This window comes from Pseudophryne corroboree, chromosome 3, assembly GCF_028390025.1.
Source record: "Pseudophryne corroboree isolate aPseCor3 chromosome 3, aPseCor3.hap2, whole genome shotgun sequence".
Lineage (NCBI taxonomy): Eukaryota > Metazoa > Chordata > Amphibia > Anura > Myobatrachidae > Pseudophryne > Pseudophryne corroboree.
The window spans coordinates 315345938-315370801 of NC_086446.1; the positions used below are offsets into that span (position 1 = coordinate 315345938).

The following is a 24864-nucleotide window of genomic DNA, read 5'->3' on the forward strand; positions in this document are numbered from 1 at the left end:
CCATAATTGTATACCACCTACCCGTGGTTTTTTTTTTCTTTCTTCTTTATACATACTACATCTCATTATCAACCAGTCTATATTAGCAGCAGACACAGTACGGTAGTCCACGGCTGTAGCTACCTCTGTGTCGGCACTCAGCAGTCCATCCATAATTGTATACCACCTACCCGTGGTTTTTTTTTCTTTCTTCTTTATACATACATACTACATCTCTTTATCAACCAGTCTATATTAGCAGCAGACACAGTACAGTAGTCCACGGCTGTAGCTACCTCTGTGTCGGCACTCGGCAGTCCATCCATAATTGTATACCACCTACCCGTGGTTTTTTTTTCTTTCTTCTTTATACATACATACTACATCTCATTATCATCCAGTCTATATTAGCAGCAGACACAGTACAGTACAATAGTCCACGGCTGTAGCTACCTCTGTGTCGGCACTCGGCAGTCCATCCATAATTGTATACTAGTATCCATCCATCTCCATTGTTTACCTGAGGTGCCTTTTAGTTGTGCCTATTAAAATATGGAGAACAAAAATGTTGAGGTTCCAAAATTAGGGAAAGATCAAGATCCACTTCCACCTCGTGCTGAAGCTGCTGCCACTAGTCATGGCCGAGACGATGAAATGCCAGCAACGTCGTCTGCCATGGCCGATGCCCAATGTCATAGTACAGAGCATGTCAAATCCAAAACACAAAATATCAGTAAAAAAAGGACTCCAAAACCTAAAATAAAATTGTCGGAGGAGAAGCGTAAACTTGCCAATATGCCATTTACCACACGGAGTGGCAAGGAACGCCTGAGGCCCTGGCCTATGTTCATGGCTAGTGGTTCAGCTTCACATGAGGATGGAAGCACTCAGCCTCTCGCTAGAAAACTGAAAAGACTCAAGCTGGCAAAAGCACCGCAAAGAACTGTGCGTTCTTCGAAATCCCAAATCCACAAGGAGAGTCCAATTGTGTCGGTTGCGATGCCTGACCTTCCCAACACTGGACGTGAAGAGCATGCGCCTTCCACCATTTGCACGCCCCCTGCAAGTGCTGGAAGGAGCACCCGCAGTCCAGTTCCTGATAGTCAGATTGAAGATGTCAGTGTTGAAGTACACCAGGATGAGGAGGATATGGGTGTTGCTGGCGCTGGGGAGGAAATTGACCAGGAGGATTCTGATGGTGAGGTGGTTTGTTTAAGTCAGGCACCCGGGGAGACACCTGTTGTCCGTGGGAGGAATATGGCCGTTGACATGCCTGGTGAAAATACCAAAAAAATCAGCTCTTCGGTGTGGAAGTATGTCACCAGAAATGCGGACAACATTTGTCAAGCCGTGTGTTCCCTTTGTCAAGCTGTAATAAGTAGGGGTAAGGACGTTAACCACCTCGGAACATCCTCCCTTATACGTCACCTGCAGCGCATTCATAATAAGTCAGTGACAAGTTCAAAAACTTTGGGCGACAGCGGAAGCAGTCCACTGACCAGTAAATCCCTTCCTCTTGTAACCAAGCTCACGCAAACCACCCCACCAACTCCCTCAGTGTCAATTTCCTCCTTCCCCAGGAATGCCAATAGTCCTGCAGGCCATGTCACTGGCAATTCTGACGAGTCCTCTCCTGCCTGGGATTCCTCCGATGCATCCTTGCGTGTAACGCCTACTGCTGCTGGCGCTGCTGTTGTTGCTGCTGGGAGTCGATGGTCATCCCAGAGGGGAAGTCGTAAGCCCACTTGTACTACTTCCAGTAAGCAATTGACTGTCCAACAGTCCTTTGCGAGGAAGATGAAATATCACAGCAGTCATCCTGCTGCAAAGCGGATAACTGAGGCCTTGACAACTATGTTGGTGTTAGACGTGCGTCCGGTATCCGCCGTTAGTTCACAGGGAACTAGACAATTTATTGAGGCAGTGTGCCCCCGTTACCAAATACCATCTAGGTTCCACTTCTGTAGGCAGGCGATACCGAGAATGTACACGGACGTCAGAAAAAGACTCACCAGTGTCCTAAAAAATGCAGTTGTACCCAATGTCCACTTAACCACGGACATGTGGACAAGTGGAGCAGGGCAGGGTCAGGACTATATGACTGTGACAGCCCACTGGGTAGATGTATGGACTCCCGCCGCAAGAACAGCAGCGGCGGCACCAGTAGCAGCATCTCGCAAACGCCAACTCTTTCCTAGGCAGGCTACGCTTTGTATCACCGCTTTCCAGAATACGCACACAGTTAAAAACCTCTTACGGCAACTGAGGAAGATCATCGCAGAATGGCTTACCCCAATTGGACTCTCCTGTGGATTTGTGGCATCGGACAACGCCAGCAATATTGTGTGTGCATTAAATATGGGCAAATTCCAGCACGTCCCATGTTTTGCACATACCTTGAATTTGGTGGTGCAGAATTTTTAAAAAAACGACAGGGGCGTGCAAGAGATGCTGTCGGTGGCCAGAAGAATTGCGGGACACTTTCGGCGTACAGGCACCACGTACAGAAGACTGGAGCACCACCAAAAACTACTGAACCTGCCCTGCCATCATCTGAAGCAAGAAGTGGTAACGAGGTGGAATTCAACCCTCTATATGCTTCAGAGGTTGGAGGAGCAGCAAAAGGCCATTCAAGCCTATACAATTGAGCACGATATAGGAGGTGGAATGCACCTGTCTCAAGTGCAGTGGAGAATGATTTCAACGTTGTGCAAGGTTCTGATGCCCTTTGAACTTGCCACACGTGAAGTCAGTTCAGACACTGCCAGCCTGAGTCAGGTCATTCCCCTCATCAGGCTTTTGCAGAAGAAGCTGGAGACATTGAAGGAGGAGCTAACACGGAGCGATTCCGCTAGGCATGTGGGACTTGTGGATGGAGCCCTTAATTCGCTTAACAAGGATTCACGGGTGGTCAATCTGTTGAAATCAGAGCACTACATTTTGGCCACCGTGCTCGATCCTAGATTTAAAACCTACCTTGGATCTCTCTTTCCGGCAGACACAAGTCTGCTGGGGTTGAAAGACCTGCTGTTGAGAAAATTGTCAAGTCAAGCGGAACGCGACCTGTCAACATCTCCTCCTTCACATTCTTCCGCAACTGGGGGTGCGAGGAAACGGCTCAGAATTCCGAGCCCACCCGCTGGCGGTGATGCAGGGCAGTCTGGAGCGACTGCTGATGCTGACATCTGGTCCGGACTGAAGGACCTGACAACGATTACGGACATGTCGTCTACTGTCACTGCATATGATTCTCTCAACATTGAAAGAATGGTGGAGGATTATATGAGTGACCGCATCCAAGTAGGCACGTCACACAGTCCGTACTTATACTGGCAGGAAAAAGAGGCAATTTGGAGGCCCTTGCACAAACTGGCTTTATTCTACCTAAGTTGCCCTCCCACAAGTGTGTACTCCGAAAGAGTGTTTAGTGCCACCGCTCACCTTGTCAGCAATCGGCGTACGAGGTTACATCCAGAAAATGTGGAGAAGATGATGTTCATTAAAATGAATTATAATCAATTCCTCCGCGGAGACATTGACCAGCAGCAATTGCCTCCACAAAGTACACAGGGAGCTGAGATGGTGGATTCCAGTGGGGACGAATTGATAATCTGTGAGGAGGGGGATGTACACGGTGATATATCGGAGGATGATGATGAGGTGGACATCTTGCCTCTGTAGAGCCAGTTTGTGCAAGGAGAGATTAATTGCTTCTTTTTTGGGGGGGGTCCAAACCAACCCGTCATATCAGTCACAGTCGTGTGGCAGACCCTGTCACTGAAATGATGGGTTGGTTAAAGTGTGCATGTCCTGTTTATACAACATAAGGGTGGGTGGGAGGGCCCAAGGACAATTCCATCTTGCACCTCTTTTTTCTTTTCTTTTTCTTTGCGTCATGTGCTGTTTGGGGAGGGTTTTTTGGAAGGGCCATCCTGCGTGACACTGCAGTGCCACTCCTAGATGGGCCCGGTGTTTGTGTCGGCCACTAGGGTCGCTTATCTTACTCACACAGTCAGCTACCTCATTGCGCCTCTTTTTTTCTTTGCGTCATGTGCTGTTTGGGGAGGGTTTTTTGGAAGGGCCATCCTGCGTGACACTGCAGTGCCACTCCTAGATGGGCCCGGTGTTTGTGTCGGCCACTAGGGTCGCTTATCTTACTCACACAGTCAGCTACCTCATTGCGCCTCTTTTTTTCTTTGCGTCATGTGCTGTTTGGGGAGGGTTTTTTGGAAGGGCCATCCTGCGTGACACTGCAGTGCCACTCCTAGATGGGCCCGGTGTTTGTGTCGGCCACTAGGGTCGCTTATCTTACTCACACAGTCAGCTACCTCATTGCGCCTCTTTTTTTCTTTGCGTCATGTGCTGTTTGGGGAGGGTTTTTTGGAAGGGCCATCCTGCGTGACACTGCAGTGCCACTCCTAGATGGGCCCGGTGTTTGTGTCGGCCACTAGGGTCGCTTATCGTACTCACACAGTCAGCTACCTCATTGCGCCTCTTTTTTTCTTTGCGTCATGTGCTGTTTGGGGAGGGTTTTTTGGAAGGGACATCCTGCGTGACACTGCAGTGCCACTCCTAGATGGGCCCGGTGTTTGTGTCGGCCACTAGGGTCGCTTATCTTACTCACACAGCTACCTCATTGCGCCTCTTTTTTTCTTTGCGTCATGTGCTGTTTGGGGAGGGTTTTTTGGAAGGGACATCCTGCGTGACACTGCAGTGCCACTCCTAGATGGGCCCGGTGTTTGTGTCGGCCACTAGGGTCGCTTATCTTACTCACACAGCGACCTCGGTGCAAATTTTAGGACTAAAAATAATATTGTGAGGTGTGAGGTATTCAGAATAGACTGAAAATGAGTGTAAATTATGGTTTTTGAGGTTAATAATACTTTGGGATCAAAATGACCCCCAAATTCTATGATTTAAGCTGTTTTTTAGGGTTTTTTGAAAAAAACACCCGAATCCAAAACACACCCGAATCCGACAAAAAAAATTCGGTGAGGTTTTGCCAAAACGCGGTCGAACCCAAAACACGGCCGCGGAACCGAACCCAAAACCAAAACACAAAACCCGAAAAATTTCCGGCGCTCATCTCTAGTGCATATTGTACTTATCAGGTTCGGAGATATCTAGCATCCCACTAGATCACACCAGAACAAGGATCTACAGCAGGGGTGGGCAATTATTTCAGCTGAGGGGCCACTTGACATTTCCTGTCAGTATCCGAGGGCCACATACAAAATAGCAGCTCGCCCCACTTGCCAAAAATATAGGGACGTGGCTTCATGTGGAAGGGGTGTGGGCAAAAAATAATACAGATTCATATTAGGCTGCACAATAGTCTCCATTATTCAAATTGTGCCACACAGCGCCACTTACACACATTACACCAGGTAGAGCCCCTTTTACACACATTACGGCAGGTAGAGAGCCTTTTTACACATTAACATTTTATTTAGGATAATTATTGTGCAGCAAGCAAATTATCCAGTGTCTTATGGCCCCTGGGGAAAGGTGTGACACGGTGACAGAACACAGTGGGGGTGACACAGTGACAGAACACGGTGGGGGTGACACGGTGACAGAACACGGTGGGGGTGACAGAACACGGGGGGGGGTGACACAGTGACAGAATACGGTGGGGGTGACACGGTGACAGAACATGGGGGGGTGACACGGTGACAGAACACGGGGAGGGGGGGTGACAGTGACAGAACACGGGTGTGTGACACAGTGAGAGAACACGGGGGGTGTGACACAGTGTCAGGACACGGGTAGGTGACACAGTGACAGAACACGGGGAGATGACACAGTGACAGAACACGGGGGTGGTGACATAGTGACAGAACACGGGGTGGGGGGTGACATAGTGACAGAACATGGGGGGGGTGACATAGTGACAGAACACGGGGGGGTGACAGTGACAGAACACGGGGGGGTGACACAGTGACAGAACACGGGGGGGGGGTGACATAGTGACAGAACATGGGGGTGACATGGTGACAGAACACGGGAGGGGTTGGTACAGCGAGAGCTAAAGATCTCTCCCCCAAACCTAAAAACAGTCTGACGCCACTGCCCGCACACACAAATATACGCACACTATCACACACACACACACACACACACACACACACACACACACACACTTTCTTTCACTTTTCCCATTAACTTACTGATCTGGCTGGCAGTGGCAGGAGGGATGGATCTGTAGCAGTCTGGCTCTTGTCCCGTGTAGCTCCGCCCCCTGAGGGCCCGTGTAGCCACGCACCCTCATCGGCACGTAGCCCCGCCCCCTTCTCGGCTGAACACAGCCGTTGTCACTGGGGACTCTGGAGGAGGCTGCTACAACGCAGCAGCAGGAGCAGCAGGGGAGAGAGGCGCCGCTGGCAGCTTGGAGGTACTGCAGTGCAGAGCAATGACAAGCAGCTCGGCCAGTCGGGCCGCTTGTCATTGCTCACTGGTGGGAGGCAGTGGGCCGGGCAGGATCGGTTTGCGGGCCGTATTTTGCCCACCCCTAATCTACAGTATCATTCCTATAGTGAGCAGCAACATCAGTCTCCTTTTGGTAAACTCTTGTCATGACTGTCTCCCTGTCTCCTTTACAGGGAAAACAGGTAAGTTTGTGGCCCATATTTTTGTCCAAAAATTATTCTAAGCACCTCAATTTTGCTCTACTTTAGATTGCAGAGATTATTGCAATTCTGATTCTTTTTTCTGTGTGGAACTACAAGTCTCAGTATGACAGCACCACTTATTACATTTACAATTGTGTAAAGTCCACCATTTATTCTGTATTGTTTACATGTGTACACCTGAAGATAGAGACTTCTTCAGCTTGGATTAGCACCCCTCCCACCTGCCCAAAGTTATTTTTAAATTGAATGGATCTCTGGCATTTACAGACTGCACATTGGGAAAGGCAATATTATTGGTAAATTCTGAATAAAATGTATACAACTTGTCAGTTTTAGGGATGATTTTGGGACGCAGATCTACCTTGGTTGGTGTGGCTTGGCTGCTTTTGGGCATCACATTGTAATACTTAATCTAGCACTTTTTTAGCACCTAATTATATTTTACTTATATACTGTAACACTTTTAAATTTTCTAATTATCATCTCTCACCTATGTAACACTCTTAACACATAGTTGCTGCTTCTTACTTATGTAACACTTAAACCTCTCACTAGTGTGATGCTCTGGTGCGGTTGGCCTTTGCTGATCTGGGGGGAAGGGTTTCCCGTGCCCTGAACTTGAACCTTAGTGTTAGGGATCCACCAGATGAGGTCACCTGGTCATGGTTGGTGAGTCCATATTTTTGGCCACAAAAGCACCTTAATTTCACTCTATGTTAAATGTGAGAGGTTATTATGATTATTCTGATTGGCAGTGCTTAGTACTAAAGAGTGTGCATCTGCATTTTCTTTTTTTCCATTATAGTTTGTGATTATGTCCAAAGATCTGCCGGTTTTGGAATTAATTTCATCATGCGCTCTGAGGTTCAGTTCAAGTGGGACTTTCAGGACTTTGACAACATTAAGGACGTCTGACTGCCCTACATGCTTCCAAGTTTTGGCTCCGCCGTCAATGCACAAGACAGATACGGTGAGCTATTACAATCTCTCCTCTGGCACCTGAAGTAAAAATGCTGTGATCTATACCTTCAGCCACTAGTTATTTGGAGTCAAGAGAGCAATCATTCCAGATAATGCGGCTGCCTGGTGCTAAAAGCCACAGTATTATAAGTGGGAGGTGGTAGCATACCGCTGGCAACAGAACTCTCTGGTGCACAACAGATATCTACACCAATTATATCTGTGAGACTAAACAAATTATATGAGATGGAAGCATATTATACACAAATGTGGATGGTGAGAGTATGCCTACAGAATACCATTGATTTTATTGTTATGTTTTTATATTAAACCGTTGTGTTAACTAATAAATTGATGACCGCTCTCTAATTGAGTAACCTGTACTACTGCATTTTTTTACATTATAAGATGGCACTGTTAGCACTGACCTAGAAAGAACAGCATCTAGTCTAAGGAAGATCCGGTGAGGATCCCGATGGTCGGGATCCCGGCAGCCAAAATACCAATGCTGGAATCTCGTCACTGCTCAGAATGCCAGCGCTGGCATCCTGACTGGGATCACAATCCCTGCGCCGGAATACTGACTGTTGGGATCTGCCAGCCTGCAAGAGAGGTAAGCCGCACGTGTGGGGAGGTTGGGTTTAGCCTGTGGGGTGAAGGTTAGAGTTAGGCTGCAGAAAGGGGGGTTAGGTTTAGGTTGTGGGGAGGGGGGGTTAGGTTTAGGTCCCCCGGTGAGGGTTAGGCTGCGGGATGGGGTGGGGGGGGGGGTAGGTGTAGGCACCCCCGGGGAGGTTTAGGGTTACTCTGTGTGTTAGCGGAGCAATGGGGGATGCCTGTCGGGATTCTCATCATCGGATGCCACGGTTGGTATTCTGACCACCGGCATCCCGACCGCTGGCATATCACTATCCTTACCCTTATTCTAAGGCCACTATTGCTAACCTGGAACAGTCTCATTGTAACTAACAGTGTCTGCGTGTGATATGCAGAATACTGGTTTTTAATTGTCAGCATAGGTGTAGTATGACATACAGTATGCCTGATGCTTCACAGCAGGAAGGAAAAGAAGTCAGGTTAGATGGGACAAATTACACTTTCTGCCATCAAGTTCTTACTTACCATACAACAAATATGTATTTTTAATACTGGCCCTTTTGGCTTCCAGTTTCCACTGTCTGCTTGTTTCTCAGCTGCTGGCTACTCTGCATATCACGAGAAAGAAGCTTAATCCTCCCAACCCTTCAAAATGGGGCATTACGAGCTTTAGTTTAAAAGTCCTTAATGGGTTTTTACAAGAATGTTCAGACGCTTCTCTTCTCCGAGCTGTCACATTATCTGGAGAGCAGATACCAGAGAGTACGAAGATGCTCTTGTGCCATAAATGAGTTTCTATTTTTTCTCTCTCAAAATAAATATTTTTCTGGCTTATAACATCAAACCCCTGGAGCAGGAGAATGACAGGTAATGAATCCAGAGCCCTTCAAGGGTGGTTAATGCCCTTCATTTAACAATCCTAAAGCAAGAGGCCTCTGAATTCATTTATTCTGTGTTCTCATCATTTAAACTTGATATACGTACAGTGAGATTTTTCTGAACTTGCATACTTGCCATTACAGGTGAGTTACTGGAGACTGGAAAATCGCTCACAGAATGGTTGACAAATTAAAACTTAGGTCTATCTATATACACACTAGTATATTGAACCTGTCATTCACAGTTGCTAGTTGTTTCGCGTGTTTTCTTTTCCTGTCGCGTCTTTCTACGGCTCTTCCCACTGTCTGTGTCTTTCTTATCCCATCACCATGGTCGGACTGGCCCACAGGGGAACAGGGGAAACCACCGGTGGGCCCCACTGCCTGTGGGCCCACCTCCTCCACTAGGGATCAAGTTTCAGACTATCCTAGTGCACTGGATTTATGCATTATACATATGTTACATTATACTTCACAATAATTAGGTTTATTATATATATACCAAGGGGCACAGAACATGTAATGGTTAGCCAAACCTCTGTGGTGGCTGGCCACGCCCCCACTGGAACCTGGCTACACCTTTAAGCATTTGCCCCTACAGCAGCATTCCCCCGGTGGGCTCTTCATGTCCCAGTCCGACACTGCCCATCTCTGTCTCTCACCCATCTCTTTCTTTCTCCCTAACCATCTTTCTCTCTCTGGGGCCTATTCATCATCGGGGACCAATGATTAAGTATCCAACTTGCTGTGAATTGCGGCAGGGGATACTTATCACCAGAGCAATTCAGTATTGCTCTGAAAACCAGCTGTCCCCTCAATCAGTAACACTGCTACTTTAGTAGCATCTTTACTTTTCACCCCCTTTGCTGGCTTCTGCGCATGTGTGACCTGAGGTCATGCATGCGCAGAGCCTTTGGTCAGACAGTGAGGAGGCGGAGGAGTGATAGTTGTTTGTGTTCCTTGGCAGTAATGCTGGAACCCCTTTAATTAGTATTTTGTGAAGCATCCACTGGCCCAAATAACATTCTTGAGGTGGCTTAAAAAGATTGGAGAACACGTGTTGAGGGACCACTCCTTTTCATTCAGAACTTTTATAGTCCCTTGATATTCTTGGGTCGTCGCTTGTAGACTGCCCTCTTCAATAAACACTGCAGTTTTTTTTAATTCAGTTCATATCTGGAGACTGAGAGGACCATTGCAAAAATGTGATATTGTGTTCTGACAACCATTTTAGTGTGGACTTCTATATATGTTTGGAGTCAGTATTCTTCCTTATCCTCAGGGGTTCAGAGGAAGTCAGATCAGCACACGGGAGATGAAACGCGTTAAGTGTGGAGATTATCTGCCTTATAAGTATTCGACTGGATCACAGGGAGGCAGTTAAAATGCCGGCTGTCGTGATCCCGGTGTTCTGGATACAGACATTGGAATCCCAACAGCTGACATTATATGGCGCCTGGAATCCCGACACCCGCCCGGAATTCCCACTCGGTTGGTGGGTGTACGTTATCAACTGAGTGGGATTATAACCTGTCGCTCGCCACTGGGCCCAAAGCGTAGCAAACGTAGCGAGTCTGTGAGGGGACTCATGGCCTCACTCCCGGATTCCACAGACGGGATGCTGCTGTCGCTATACTGACAGCCGGCATCCCGTCTGCCGTTATTTCATAACGGATCACAACTCCAGTGTTTCCGTCTTTGATTCAAATAAGCTGTTCATTTTTAATGAATGTACATGGGTTATCTATTGCTTATTAAAATTGTTTGAATTTTAAAATACTACGCCATGAGTATATTTTTATGTTTCTTTGAGATTGCTGAAATGGAAATCCTATTACAGTAACATAAGAAGGATCATGGAGGAGTGACACAACTTCAGAATTGGTTGAGGTAAGCCTTTACATAATACCCTGTTGGTACAAGGGGGGTCATTCCGAGTTGTTCGCTCGGTGCCGATTTTCGCAACGGAGCGATTAAGGCAAAAATGCGCATGCGCATGGTACGCAGCGCGCATGTGCTAAGTATTTTAGCACAAAACTTAGTAGATTTACTCACGTCCGAACGAAGAATTTTCATCGTTGAAGTGATCGGAGTGTGATTGACAGGAAGTGGGTGTTTCTGGGCGGAAACTGACCATTTTCTGGGAGTGTGCAGAAAAACACAGGCGTGCCAGGATAAAAGGCGGGAGTGTCTGGAGAAACGGGGGAGTGGCTGGCCGAACGCAGGGCGTGTTTGTGACGTCAAACCAGGAACGAAATGGGCTGAGCTGATCGCAGTGTAGGAGTAAGTCTCGAGCTACTCAGAAACTGCTAAGAATTATTTAATCGCAATTCTGCTAATCTTTCATTCGCTATTCTGCTAAGCTAAGATACACTCCCAGAGGGCGGCGGCCTAGCGTGTGCAATGCTGCTAAAAGCAGCTAGCGAGCGAACAACTCGGAATGAGGCCCAAGGAGTCACTATTTAATATTTTGGGTGGGATGTACTAAGCGGAAAATGCGGTAAACTCCCTGTTTACCGCATTTTCCTGATGTACTAACCCCCGGCCGGCAGGACAGCGCCGCGTCGGGGTACGCCAGCTTTAGCCTATGGGCTTCTCTCCGCGGCGCTGTGTGAGGGATCCGATCGGATCCCTCCCAGCATGCCCTGCGGCCGCCCCCGTCACCCCGCGCATGCGCAGACTGACTTCTGGGGCCGAATCCCGGAAGTCAGGCTGCCGCTGCGCATCGCGGAGGACAGCTCTTATTGGAAGAGCTGTCCTCCGCAATGCTGATCGCATATGTTAGTACATATGCGATCAGCATCGTGGCGCAGGGAGGCGATGGGCGGCGATGTACATTAGTACATCCCGCCCTTTATCACATTGGGTGTAATCAGAATTTATTGCACTAAGAGGGGGCCTGTTGTTTTTCTCCTTTCATTTACAGATACATTTTGTCACAGCATAGTTTGGGTTGCCATTGTTAAATTAGAAGAGTTGACATGCACATATATTATATTACATTTAGTAATGGGACAGTGTGGGAGAGTGACTTGAGGAGCCCACCTGACGACAACACCTGGTCTGTAGTCTGTTCTCCTTGGGTCAGGTGAAAGCATACAAAGGGGTATATTCATCATGAAAAAATTGTGAACTGAGAATTTTTAGTTTTCAAGCCTTCTTGTTTACATTTTTTTCAGAATTCATAATTTCTGCATACTAAATACATCACTTCCGAAAACCTGCTCCTTTTGCGGAGACAGTTTTTTGAAAAGTGATATATTTCTCCTAATTGACAGTACTCAGGGTCTGTCTGGCTGCAGACGCGGTCGCCCCACCTCCTCCCCATTGGCAACAGAGGTCCCCCCGTCACTTTCCTTTACTGCCAGGACTCTGCCAGATCACTGTAGTGGTAGACCCCTGCAGGGGGCTCCTTACTGTATGTGTCCGGAGCCTCCCCCCACACTGCAGTGGCACAGTGCCCTCGGCCATTCCCCCCACTGCACCTTACCGATGTGCCTGCAGCTGCCATGCCTTGCTGGCACCGTGTGTGCACTGGCGCTCTCCCAACCCCCCCTTGCCAACTCCTTACTGTTTTATGTGTGCGCAGTGATAATGTCAAATATTACCTTTAAACATAAGCTATTTACTATTACGGACTAAGTACGCTATTTGCGTACTGAGTACCGTAGGGGTACGCACTTAGCGTAACAGACGCTAAGCCGTGGGCGCGACGCATGAGCTTACGGTTTCACGCTTCGTACCAAGCACGCTATAGGCGTACCGAGTACCGTACTGCTACGCTATTGGCGTAGCGGACGCTGCACCGTGAGAGTGAGACACGAGCGGCGCAGACGCTCACAGAATGATAAGCAGTAAACCTTATTAATAACACACAGTAAGAATATGCTTATACTCTAAACCTTAGTAATCTAATACTACAATGATGTAACGCTGAAAACCCTTAACAATGTGTATGCTGTTTGAGCGATTGTGACGCTAAGAAAAGCCCTTTGTGGGGAAGTGAAAACACAAGACCTGGTTTGGATTTAAAAACCACAGCGGTTCTAACACCGCCGTGGATGGTTTAGAGAAAAGGGGAAAAATACAATACAAGTTATACACTACAAACTAACATGGAAATCTAAACAGAATAACAGAAAATAATGTGAACAATGGCGAATAATTGCAAACAAGAGCGAACAAATGAGAACATAAATGGCGAACAAAATGGCAAACAAAATGGCTACAGAGAAATATACATACGTGGGGATGATTCGCAAGCGCGTCCAGGATCCAGCCCTCAGCATTCAGAGAGAAAGCCTTCAGAGAGAGTGAGTGTCTGGCCAGGCAATGGTGGTCTTTATGTACACAACATACATTCACAATACAATGGTCCCTATAATCTCATTGTTCATTGGACACAGGAATGTGTCTCCACATTATAGCAAAGGTCATAGGTGGATTTGAACAGGTGGGCTGTGTCTTTCTCCAACTGCTCTGGTGGGAGGTATCCTTAGGATTCCCGCCGCATGTGTAATTTACAGCAAATACAATATATGTTCATAAACTACTTTTGCACATAACTATACGCAGGAGCGAGCGATCCTTTCCTAACCAACACCGAAATGTTACCCTTAAAATATCCTATAGCTGGATACTAGACACAACCTTTCAACCTTTATCTGACATTTCCTATCATGCAAAGAGGAATCTCTCTGTCCAGGAACCGTTTAAACTAAACATACTCGCTGACATTGTCTAGGGGAATATTAGCTATAAAACACACTATATGGGTTAAATATGCTACGATCGAGTCGCACGCTAGACACTCACAAACTCCGCCGTAAATACACATCTCATGCGCACGAGACGCTGTAGCGTCCCCTACGCAACTTGCGGGTATGTGCACGTACGGGGGAGTGGGTGCACGAGCAGCGCGCGTGTGCATGAGGGGTTAGTACAAGGCATATGCATCATGATATTTTTCGACTTTGACAGCAGCCACCCACTCCATCTCGCAGGCACATGGTCCGCAGCCATGCCTCCCCCCCACCTCCCCCGCACCTTACTAATGTGCCTGCCACCCCCTCGCTGTCACCGTGTGTCCGCGGCTGCCCCCCCATGTGTGTCCGCAGCTGCAGCAGGAGGATAGCAAGGCAGACTCACCGGAGGCTGGCGGCAAGGAGGGGAAGCTAAGCCGCACAAAACACTGCACACAACGGTGAGGGATCTGAATAGATCATGCCGCTACACATGCTATTACACAAGTTTCCAGCAGCTTGTAAACACATTTGGGAAGCTGTTCGCCATCTCAGGATGGCGAACAGGTTATAACATAATAACATGTGAACAGGTTCCCTTTCAAACTCCAGAAATAAAATGCTTTTTTGGAGTTTGATGAATGTCACAATTTCTACATTCCATGGGAAGTGTAGAAATTGTGACATTTAAGTGATGGTGAATATGACCCCAAAATCTTCTATCAGTGGTACCTAATACCTACTCAGTTAAAAAAATGTGCAGCTTCGCCTAGGACCAAGTATTTGACCATTTTCAGATATGACCACATAATAAAACGCATTTTAATAGCAAAAAAGTTGCACGTAAAGAGGCTCAGAGCTGCCGAGGGCTAGAAGGGCTGTTTAATGTAACTGCAGCAATGATGTAAGAGGACACTTCTGTATTTAGTAGAGATGAGCGGGTTCGGTTCCTTGGGATCCGAACCCCCCCGAACTTCACATATTTTTTTCACGGTTCCGAGGCAGCCTCGGATCTTCCTGCCTTGCTCGGTAAACCAGAACGCGCCCGAACGTCATCATCCCGCTGTCGGATTCTCGCGAGATTCATATTCTATATAAGGAGCCGCGCGTCGCCACCATTTTCACTCATGCTTTGGAGATTGAACGGAGAGGACGTGGCAGCGTTCTCTCCCTGAAAAGCTCCGTAATCTGTGCTCAGTGTGCTGAAAATTTCTGTGCTCAGTGTGCTGCAAATAATCTGTGCTCAGTGTGCTGAAAATATCTACGTTCTCTGCCTGAAAACGCTCCATATCTGTGCTCAGTGTGCTGCAAATATCTGATCAGTGTGCTGCATTGTGGGGACTGGGGACCACCAGTATATAATATATACTTTTCTATAGCTTCTATACTGCTTGTCAGGACATATGGTCACAGTTACACCGCTCTGTACTGATATATACAATAATATATATACTTTTCTATAGCCTCTATACTGCTTGTCAGGACACATGGTCACAGTTACACTGCTCTGTACTGATATATACAGTAATATATATACTTTTCTATAGCTTCTATACTGCTTGTCAGGACACATGTGTCACAGTTACACCGATCTGTACTGATATATACAATAATTTTAAATAATTTTCTATAGCTTCTATACTGCTTGTGAGGACACACATGGGTCACAGTTACACCGCTCTGTACTACTACTGATATACAATAATATATATACTTTTCTATAGCTTCTATACTGCTTGTCAGGACACATGGGTCACAGTTACACCGCTCTGTACTGATATATATACAATAATATATATACTTTTCTATAGCTTCTATACTGCTTGTCAGGACACATGTGTCACAGTTACACTGCTCTGTACTGATATATACAATAATATATATACTTTTCTATAGCTTCTATACTGCTTGTCAGGACACACGTGTCATAGTTACACCGCTCTGTACTGATATATACAATAATATATATACTTTTCTATAGCTTCTATGCCGCTTGTCAGGACACATGTGTCACAGTTACACCGCTCTGTACTGATATATACAATAATATATATACTTTTCCATAGCTTCTATACTGCTTGTCAGGACACGTGTCACAGTTACACTGCTCTGTACTGATATATATACAATAATATATATACTTTTCTATAGCTTCTATACTGCTTGTCAGGACACATGTGTCACAGTTACACCGCTCTGTACTGATATATATATATATATATATACAATAATATATTTACTTTTCTATAGCTTCTATACTGCTTGTCAGGACACATGTGTCACAGTTACACCGCTCTGTACTGATATATATATACAATAATATATATACTTTTCTATAGCTTCTATACTGCTTGTCAGGACACATTTTTGTCACAGTTACACTGCTCTGTACTGATATATACAATAATATATATACTTTTCTATAGCTTCTATACTACTTGTCAGGACACATGTGTCACAGTTACACTGCTTTGTACTGATATATATACAATAATATATATACTTTTCTATAACTTCTATACTGCTTGTCAGGACACGTGTCACAGTTACACTGCTCTGTACTGATATATACAATGATATATATACTTTTCTATAGCTTCTAGTATTACAGTGCAGCATTTTGGTGACCAACAGTATACATATATAGTACAGTACAGTAGGCCATTGCTATTGATATATTACTGGCATATATTTCCACACATTAAAAAATGGAGAACAAAAATGTGGAGGGTAAAATAGGGAAAGATCAAGATCCACTTCCACCTTGTGTTGAAGCTTCTGCCACTAGTCATGGCAGAGATGATGAAATGCCATCAACGTCGTCTGCCAAGGCCGATGCCCAATGTCATAGTAGAGAGCATGTAAAATAAAAAAAACAAAAGTTCAGTAAAATGACCCAAAAATCAAAATTAAAAGCGTCTGATGAGAAGCGTAAACTTGCCAATATGCCATTTACGACACGGAGTGGCAAGGAACGGCTGAGGCCCTGTCCTTTGTTCATGGCTAGTGGTTCAGCTTCACATGAGGATGGAAGCACTCAACCTCCCGCTAGAAAAATGAAAAGACTTAAGCTGGCAAAAGCACAGCAAAGAACTGTACGTTCTTCTAAATCACAAATCCCCAAGGAGAGACCAATCGTGTCGGTTGCGATGCCTGACCTTCCCAACACTGGACGGGAAGAGGTGGCGCCTTCCACCATTTGCACACCCCCTGCAAGTGCTGGAAGGAGCACCCGCAGTCCAGTTCCTGATAGTCAAATTGAAGATGTCACTGTTGAAGTACACCAGGATGAGGATATGGCTGTTGCTGGCACTGAGGAGGAAATTGACAAGGAGGATTCTGATGGTGAGGTGGTTTGTTTAAGTCAGGCACTCGGGGAGACACCTGTTGTCCGTTGGACGAATATGGCCATTGACATGCCTGGTCAAATTACAAAAAAAAATCACCTCTTCGGTGTGGAATTATTTCAACAGAAATGCGGACAACAGGTGTCAAGCCGTGTGTTGCCTTTGTCAAGCTGTAATAAGTAGGGGTAAGGACGTTAACCACCTAGGAACATCCTCCCTTATACGTCACCTGGAGCGCATTCATCAGAAGTCATTGACAAGTTCAAAAACTTTTGGTGACAGCGGTAGCAGTCCACTGACAACTAAATCCCTTCCTCTTGTACCCAAGCTCCTGCAAACCACACCACCAACTCCCTCAGTGTCAATTTCCTCCTTAGACAGGAACGCCGATAGTCCTGCAGGCCATGTCACTGGCAAGTCTGACGAGTCCTCTCCTAACTGGGATTCCTCCGATGGATCCTTGAGTGTAACGCCTACTGCTGCTGGTGCTGCTGTTGTTGCTGCTGGGAGTCGATCGTCATCCCAGAGGGGAAGTCGGAAGACCACTTGTACTACTTCCAGTAAGCAACTGACTGTCCAACAGTCCTTTGCGAGGAAGATGAAATATCACAGCAGTCATCCTGCTGCAAAGTGGATAACTCAGATCTTGGCAGCTGCAGTGGTGTTAAACGTGTGTCCGGTATCCACCGTTAATTCACAGGGAATTAGAGAATTGCTTGAGGTACTGTGTCCCCGTTACTAAATACCATCTAGGGTCCATTTCTCTAGGCAGGCGATACCGAGAATGTACACAGACATCAGAAAAAGAATCACCAGTGTCCTAAAAAATGCAGTTGTACCCAATGTCCACTTAACCACCGGACATGTGGACAAGTGGAGCAGGGCAGACTCAGGACTATATGACTATGACAGCCCACTGGGTAGATGTATTGCCTCCCGCAACAAGAACAGCAACGGTGGTACCTTTAGCAGCATCTTGCAAACGACAACTCGTTCCTAGGCAGGCTACGCTTTATATATCCACTTTCCATAAGAGGCACACAGCTGACAACCTCTTACGGAAACTGAGGAACATTATCGCAGAATGGCTTACCCCAATTGGACTCTACTGGGGATTTGTGACATCGGACAACGCCACCAATATTGTGCATCCATTACATGTGGGCAAATTCCAGCACGTCCCATGTTTTGCACATACATTGAATTTGGTGGTGCAGAATTTTTAAAAAAATGACAGGGGCGTGCAAGAGATGCTGTCGGTGGCCCAAAGAATTGCGGGCCACTTTCGGCATTCAGCCACCGCGTGCCGAAGACTGGAGCACCAGCAAACACTCCTGAACCTGCCCCGCCATCATCTGAAGCAAGAGGTGGTAACGAGGTGGAATTCAACCCTCTATATGCTTCAGAGGATGGAGGAGCAGCAAAAGCCCATTCAAGCCTATACATCTGCCTACGATATAGGCAAAGGAGGTGGAATGCACCTGACTCAAGCGCAGTGGAGAATGATTTCAACGTTGTGCAAGGTTCTGCAACCCTTTGAACTTGCCACACGTGAAGTCAGTTCAGACACTGCCAGCCTGAGTCAGGTCATTCCCCTCATCAGGCTTTTGCAGAAGAAGCTGGAGAGATTGAAGGAGGAGCTAAAACGGAGCGATTCCGCTAGGCATGTGGGACTTGTGGATGGAGCCCTTCATTCGCTTAACCAGGATTCACGGGTGGTCAATCTGTTGAAATCAGAGCACTACATTTGGCCACCATGCTCGATCCTAGGTTTAAAGCCTACGTTATATCTCTCTTTCCGGCAGACACAAGTGTGCAGAGGTGCAAAGACCTGCTGGTGAGACACTTGTCAAGTCAAGCGGAACGTGACCCGTCAACAGCTCCTCCTTCACATTCTCCCGCAACTGGGGCTGCGAGGAAAAGGCTAAGAATTCCGAGCCCACCCGCTGGCGGTGATGCAGGGCAGTCTGGAGCGAGTGCTGACATCTGGTCCGGACTGAAGGACCTGCCAACGATTACTGACATGTCATCTACTGTCACTGCATATGATTCTGTCACCATTGAAAGAATGGTGGAGGATTATATGAGTGACCGCATCCAAGTAGGCACGTCAGACAGTCTGTACGTATACTGGCAGGAAAAAGAGGCAATTTGGAGGCCCTTGCACAAACTGCCTTTATTTTACCTAAGTTGCCCCCCCTCCAGTGTGACAAGAGACAAATTGTTATGGCTAGATGACTAGGTAAGATCATCTCCAAAATGGCAGGTCATCACTCAGTTACCCTCCCAGATAGAATAGGGTTGAGGGTCCAGAGGCTCAGGACTCTTTATCCTCCTCCAGGTAAAGTGGTTGCAGCAGCAGTTCCCCGTGTAACAATCACCAGCTTAAAGCTTTTTAGAACTTAAGTTCTTTCTCAGAAGCATTGTGATTCAATGGACAATATACCATATTTGTACCGATACAGATTAAAAACACCCAGCGGGTGTGTGCATCCCTATTCCCACCATTTGCCGCAACCGGAAATTAGGTGTAACCGGAACTGGAAACCAGCTGTGCAGCTCCAATTTGCATTTCACCATTTGCCGCAACCGGAAGTTAGGTGCCGGTCAGAACCACAAGTAATTTATGTATTCCAAGGTGCGTTCCATCCTATTTACCAAGCAATAGATTTAGTCACAGTTTTCAATAGGTCCACACAATGTATTCTGAAAATTGTCCATAACAACAAATCCAGAAGAATCCACTGATTTATGACAGAAAGGTGTCAGAACACCTTGCTGGTGTGGGGCTGCATAGACACAGACTAGTCAGAGTTCCCATGCTGACCCCTGCCCACCGCTTAAAGCATCTACAATGAGCATGTGAGTGTCAGACCATGAAGCAATGGAAGAAGGTGGACTCTTCTGATGAATCAACTTTTCTTTTACATCATGTGAGCAGCTGGGTAAGTCTGCATGGTTTACCTGGGAATAAATTGCACCAGGATGCACTATGGGAAGAAGGCAAGTGTGATGCTCTGGGCAATGTTCTGCTGGGAAACCTTGGGTCCTGGTATTCATGTGGATGTTACCTTGACACAACTTAATTAAACATTATTGCAGACCAAGCGCCCCCTCCATGGAACAGCGTTCCCTGATGGCAGTAGACCTCTTTCAGTAGTATAATGTACCCTGCTACCCTGAAAAAATTGTCCAGGAATGGTATGGGGAACATGACAAAGAGTGGACAACTGGGAAGCGGACTTCCTGAGTTATCACGATCTCTACCCGGGGGAGGGGGGACTCCACCATCAGGTGTTTTAGCAGATCATCGACCGGTTGGGCTGCCCACAAATAGACATGATGGTTTCTCGTCTCAACAAGAAACTTCACTGGTATTGCTCACGAACCAGGGACCCTCAGGCAAGGGCAGTGGATGCACTGACATCGCCTTGGCCTTACCAGCTGGTCTACCTGTGTCCTCTTATTCCGTTGCTCCCAGGGGTGCTCAAGCAAATTAGGAATCAAGGAGTCCAGGCAATTCTGATTGCCCCAGATTGACCTCGGAGGGTGTGGTACGCGAATGTTCTGGACATGACCGTCGAAGACCCTTGGCCTCTACCACTAAGAAGAGCTCTTCTTCAATAAGGACCGTTCGTCTACCCGGACTTACGGTGACTTTGTTTGACAACATGGAGGTTGAGCGGAACATCCTAGCTCACAAGGGCCTTTCCAAAAAGGTTATTGCTACCATGGTTCAGGCCAGGAAACCTGTGACGTCAAAACACTATCATCATATCTGGGGCAGATATGTTTCCTGGTGCGAGGAACGCACGTATCCACCTGCAGAGTTCCACTTGGGACATTTCTTACGTTTCCTGCAGGCTGGTGTGGATAAGGGCTTACGTCTGGGTTCTATTAAGGTCCAGATTTCAGTTCTCTCCATTTTTTTCCAGAAGAAATTGGCACTTTTGCCAGAAGTTCAGACCTTCTTGCAAGGGGTACTCCACATACAACCTTCTTTTGTGCTGCCTATGGCACCCTGGAATTTGAATGTGGTGTTGGAATTTCTACAGTCATCCTAGTTTGAACCTCTGGTGACGGTAGAATACAAGTACCTCACGTGGAAGACGGTGATGTTACTGACCATGGCTTCTGCTAGACGTGTCTCAGAATTGGGGGCCTTATCGTGTAAAGGTCCGTACTTGGTCTTTTACGAGGACAGAGCGGAGCTCAGGACTAGACAGCAGTTCCTGACGAAGGTTGTCTCTGTGTTTCACCTGAATCAACCTATGCCTCCGGAGGCATTGGATGCTGTGCGAGTCTAGAAGATCTATGTCAAGGGAACTGCTCGGATCAGAAGACGGATTCCTTGTTCGTGTTCTATGATGCACAGAAAAAGGGTTGCTCAGCTTCAAAGCAGTCCATTGCTTGTTGGCTTAGGCTTACCAACAGGCCTATGTGTTGGCTGCCTTACCTGTTCCTAAGTCTCTGAAGGCCCATTCTACAAGATCGGTGGTCTCTTCCTGGGCGGCTGCCCGTGGAGTCTCGGCCTTGCAACTATGCCGAGTTGCTACCTGGTCAGGGAAGAACACTTTTGTGAAGTTCTATGTTTGATACCCTGGCCAAAGAGGATACCCAGTTTGGGCAGGCAGTGCTGCAGAAGTCTCTGCACGTTCCTGCACGTTCTGGAAGCTTTGGTACTTCCCCATCGTACTAAGGGGGTCATTCCGAGTTGATCGCTAGCTGCCGTTGTTTGCAGTGCAGCGATCAGGCTAAAAATTGGCATTTCTGCGCATGCGTATGCACCGCAATGCGCACACGTGACGTACGGGTACAAAGTTCTTTGTGGTTTTGCACAGGTTCTAACGAAACTTTCAGTCACACGGCACAACGCAGGACGATTGACATGAAGTAGGCGTTTCTGGGTGGTAACTGACCGTTTTCAGGGAGTGCTTAGAAAAACACAGGCGTGCCAGGGAAAACGCAGGCGTAGCTGGGCGAACGCAGGGCAGGTGTGTGATGTCAAAAGCCAACCCTCCTACGTTAGAATCAACGCACACGAAGACTAAGTCCAGGGCTGGTCTTGTTTTGCACAAAATGTTTTTGCAGATGCTCTGCTGCACAAGCGTTCACACTTCTGCAAAGCGAAAATACACTCGTCGGTGGGCAGCGACATTGCGTTTGCATGGCTGCTAAAAACTGCTAGCGAACGATCAACTTGGAATGACCCCCTATGTCTCCCCAATATCCCTTATGGATGCTAGAGAAAATAGGATTTTAATTACCTACCGGTAAATCCTTTTCTTGTAGTCCATAATTGATATTGGGCACCCGCCTCATGGGGTCATTCCGACCCGATCGCTCGCTGCAGTTTATCGCAGCGCAGCGATCGGGTCGGAACTGCGCATGCGCCTGCGCCGCAGTGTGCCAGCGCATGGCAGCTTTCGTTACCTAGCGATCGCCTCTGAAACAGAGGCGGTCGCTAGGCGGGAGGGGGCTGAACGGCGGTGTTAAGCTGCCGTTTAGGGGGAGCGAGCTGGCCAACGCAGGCAAGGCCGGACCGTTGGGGGGGGCCGCGGTGGCTGCGTGACGTTTCACGCAGCCGCTGCGGCCAGCGGGAACGACGAGCAACTCCCAGCCAGCCGCAGGAGCTGCGCTGGCCGGGAGTTACTCCTCAAATACAAAGGCCTCTGTGCGACGCTTTTGTATTTGTGCGGGGGGGGGGGGGGGGGGGGCGGCACTGACATGCGTCCCCCCGCATGTCTGCGTTAACGATCGTAGCTGTGCTAAATTTAGCACAGTTACGATCAACTCGGAAATGACGCGGGAGTGTCTGGAGAAACGGGGGAGTGGCTGTCCGAACGCAGGGCGTGTTTGTGACGTCAAACCAGGAACTAAACGGACTGAGCTGATCGCAATCTGTGAGTAGGTCCGGAGCTACTCAGAAACTGCAAAGAATTATTTAGTAGCAGTTCTGCTAATCTTTCGTTAGCAATTCTGCTAAGCTAAGATGCACTCCCAGAGGGCGGCGGCCTAGCGTGTGCACTGCTGCTAAAAGCAGCTAACGAGTGAACAACTCGGAATGAGGGCCATTGTTATTATGTTCCTTCTCTCATATATGTTCTTTCTCCTTCGGGCACTGTTTTATTAATAACATAGAGGGGAGGAGCCAGCACACCCAGTGAAGAAATTTAAAGTGCACCGGCTCCTTTGGACCCTATCTATACCCCATCGTACTAAGTCTCCCCAATATCCCTTATGGACTACGAGAAAAGGATTTACCGGTAGGTAATTAAAATCCTATTTTCTCTCACAGAACTATTAATAATACTGTTATTGTCAGTGTAATGGTATAGAAGGAAGAAAATATCAATGCACATCAACTGGACTAATTTACTTATTCCACAATATAATAACATGTGAACTGATGAGTGACATACAATGATTGTGAGCGGAATATTTACACTGTTTAAAATATCAGACAAATGCACTTTTATATACAGATTATGGGGTTTAATAACGGGGATGAATCTGCTGCCTAGAGATACCTCAGTTGGCCCATGGCATAAATTCCACCCCTGTAAATATTACATAATTGTGTGAAATAAGGAGATTAAGTGATTATAGGGTGGGAGAGCCTTTTAAATGAGATGTCTATAAGTGTCACATGTATATGGAGTCTGAGAATTGTTCAGTTTTTCTTGAATGAGACATCATGTCCTGATGTTCAGCAAGAGAAGGTGGGGTCAGAGGCCCTTTCAGGGAGGTGGGGATTTAGAAAATTGAGTTTAAAAGGCTTTCCTCATTAAGAAAAGTGGTCCAACAGCGCATAGGTAAATAGGTGAAAAACATATCAATCTGACCTGTCTAAAACAATCCGACTTTGACTTTTTGAAGTGTTACTGTATTTCTAAGAGCACCATATTTATATGGAGAGTTGTGTTTATATTAGAGATGTGCCGCAGACACTTTTCAGGTTTTGTGTTTTGGCTTTGGGTCTGGATCCCCGATCGTGTTTTGGATCTGGATTGGTTTTGCCAAAACAACCCTTTCGGTAGCTGGATGGCCCCAAACAGCACATCATGCAAAGAAAAAAAAAAGGTGCAAGATGGAATTGTCCTTGGGATAGTGTTATGAAGGTCAGGCCTAGACATCGCAACCGCAGACAATGCCAGCACCCCTGTATTTTCACATCACCCCTGTAATTTTACAGCATACAAGACAGGGCCAGTGTACATCGATTTTCACTACACCGTAGAATAATTACAGCATACAAGGCCAGTGTAATGTTATTTGAACAGCAGCAACCCTATCTTTTACAGCATACAAGAACAGTGTGCTTTTAATTTTTAACTACTGCACCTCTGAATTTTTACAACATACAGGGCCTGCAGCACCCCTATATTTTTCAGCATACAGCAGTATGCTTTTAATTTTTAACAACTGCACCCCTGAATTTTTACAACATAGGGTGCCAGTGTAATGTTATTTGAACAACAACACCCCTATATTTTAGAGCATACAGCAGGGTGCTTTTCATTTTTAACAACTGCACCCCTAAATTTTTATAGCATACAGGGCTAGTGTAATGTTATTTGAACAGCAACACCCCTATATTTTACAGCATACAGCAGTGTGCTTTTAACATTTAACAAATGCACCTCTGAAATTGTACAACATACAGGACCAGCAACACCCCTATATTTTTCAGCATACAGCAGTGTGCTTTTAATTTTTAACAACTACACCC

The 24864-nt window shown here is 46.7% G+C and overlaps 1 long non-coding RNA gene across 1 annotated transcript in view; it reads left to right on the top strand.

Moving 5' to 3' along the window:
* The window catches only part of LOC135055415 (uncharacterized), a 229792-nt gene that overhangs the window by 173462 nt on the left and 31466 nt on the right, over positions 1-24864 (top strand). The window contains exons 3-5 of the long non-coding RNA XR_010243749.1: positions 7417-7581; positions 7980-8184; positions 10857-10933. This is a non-coding gene — a long non-coding RNA (uncharacterized LOC135055415). The remainder of the gene's footprint in view (positions 1-7416; positions 7582-7979; positions 8185-10856; positions 10934-24864) is intronic.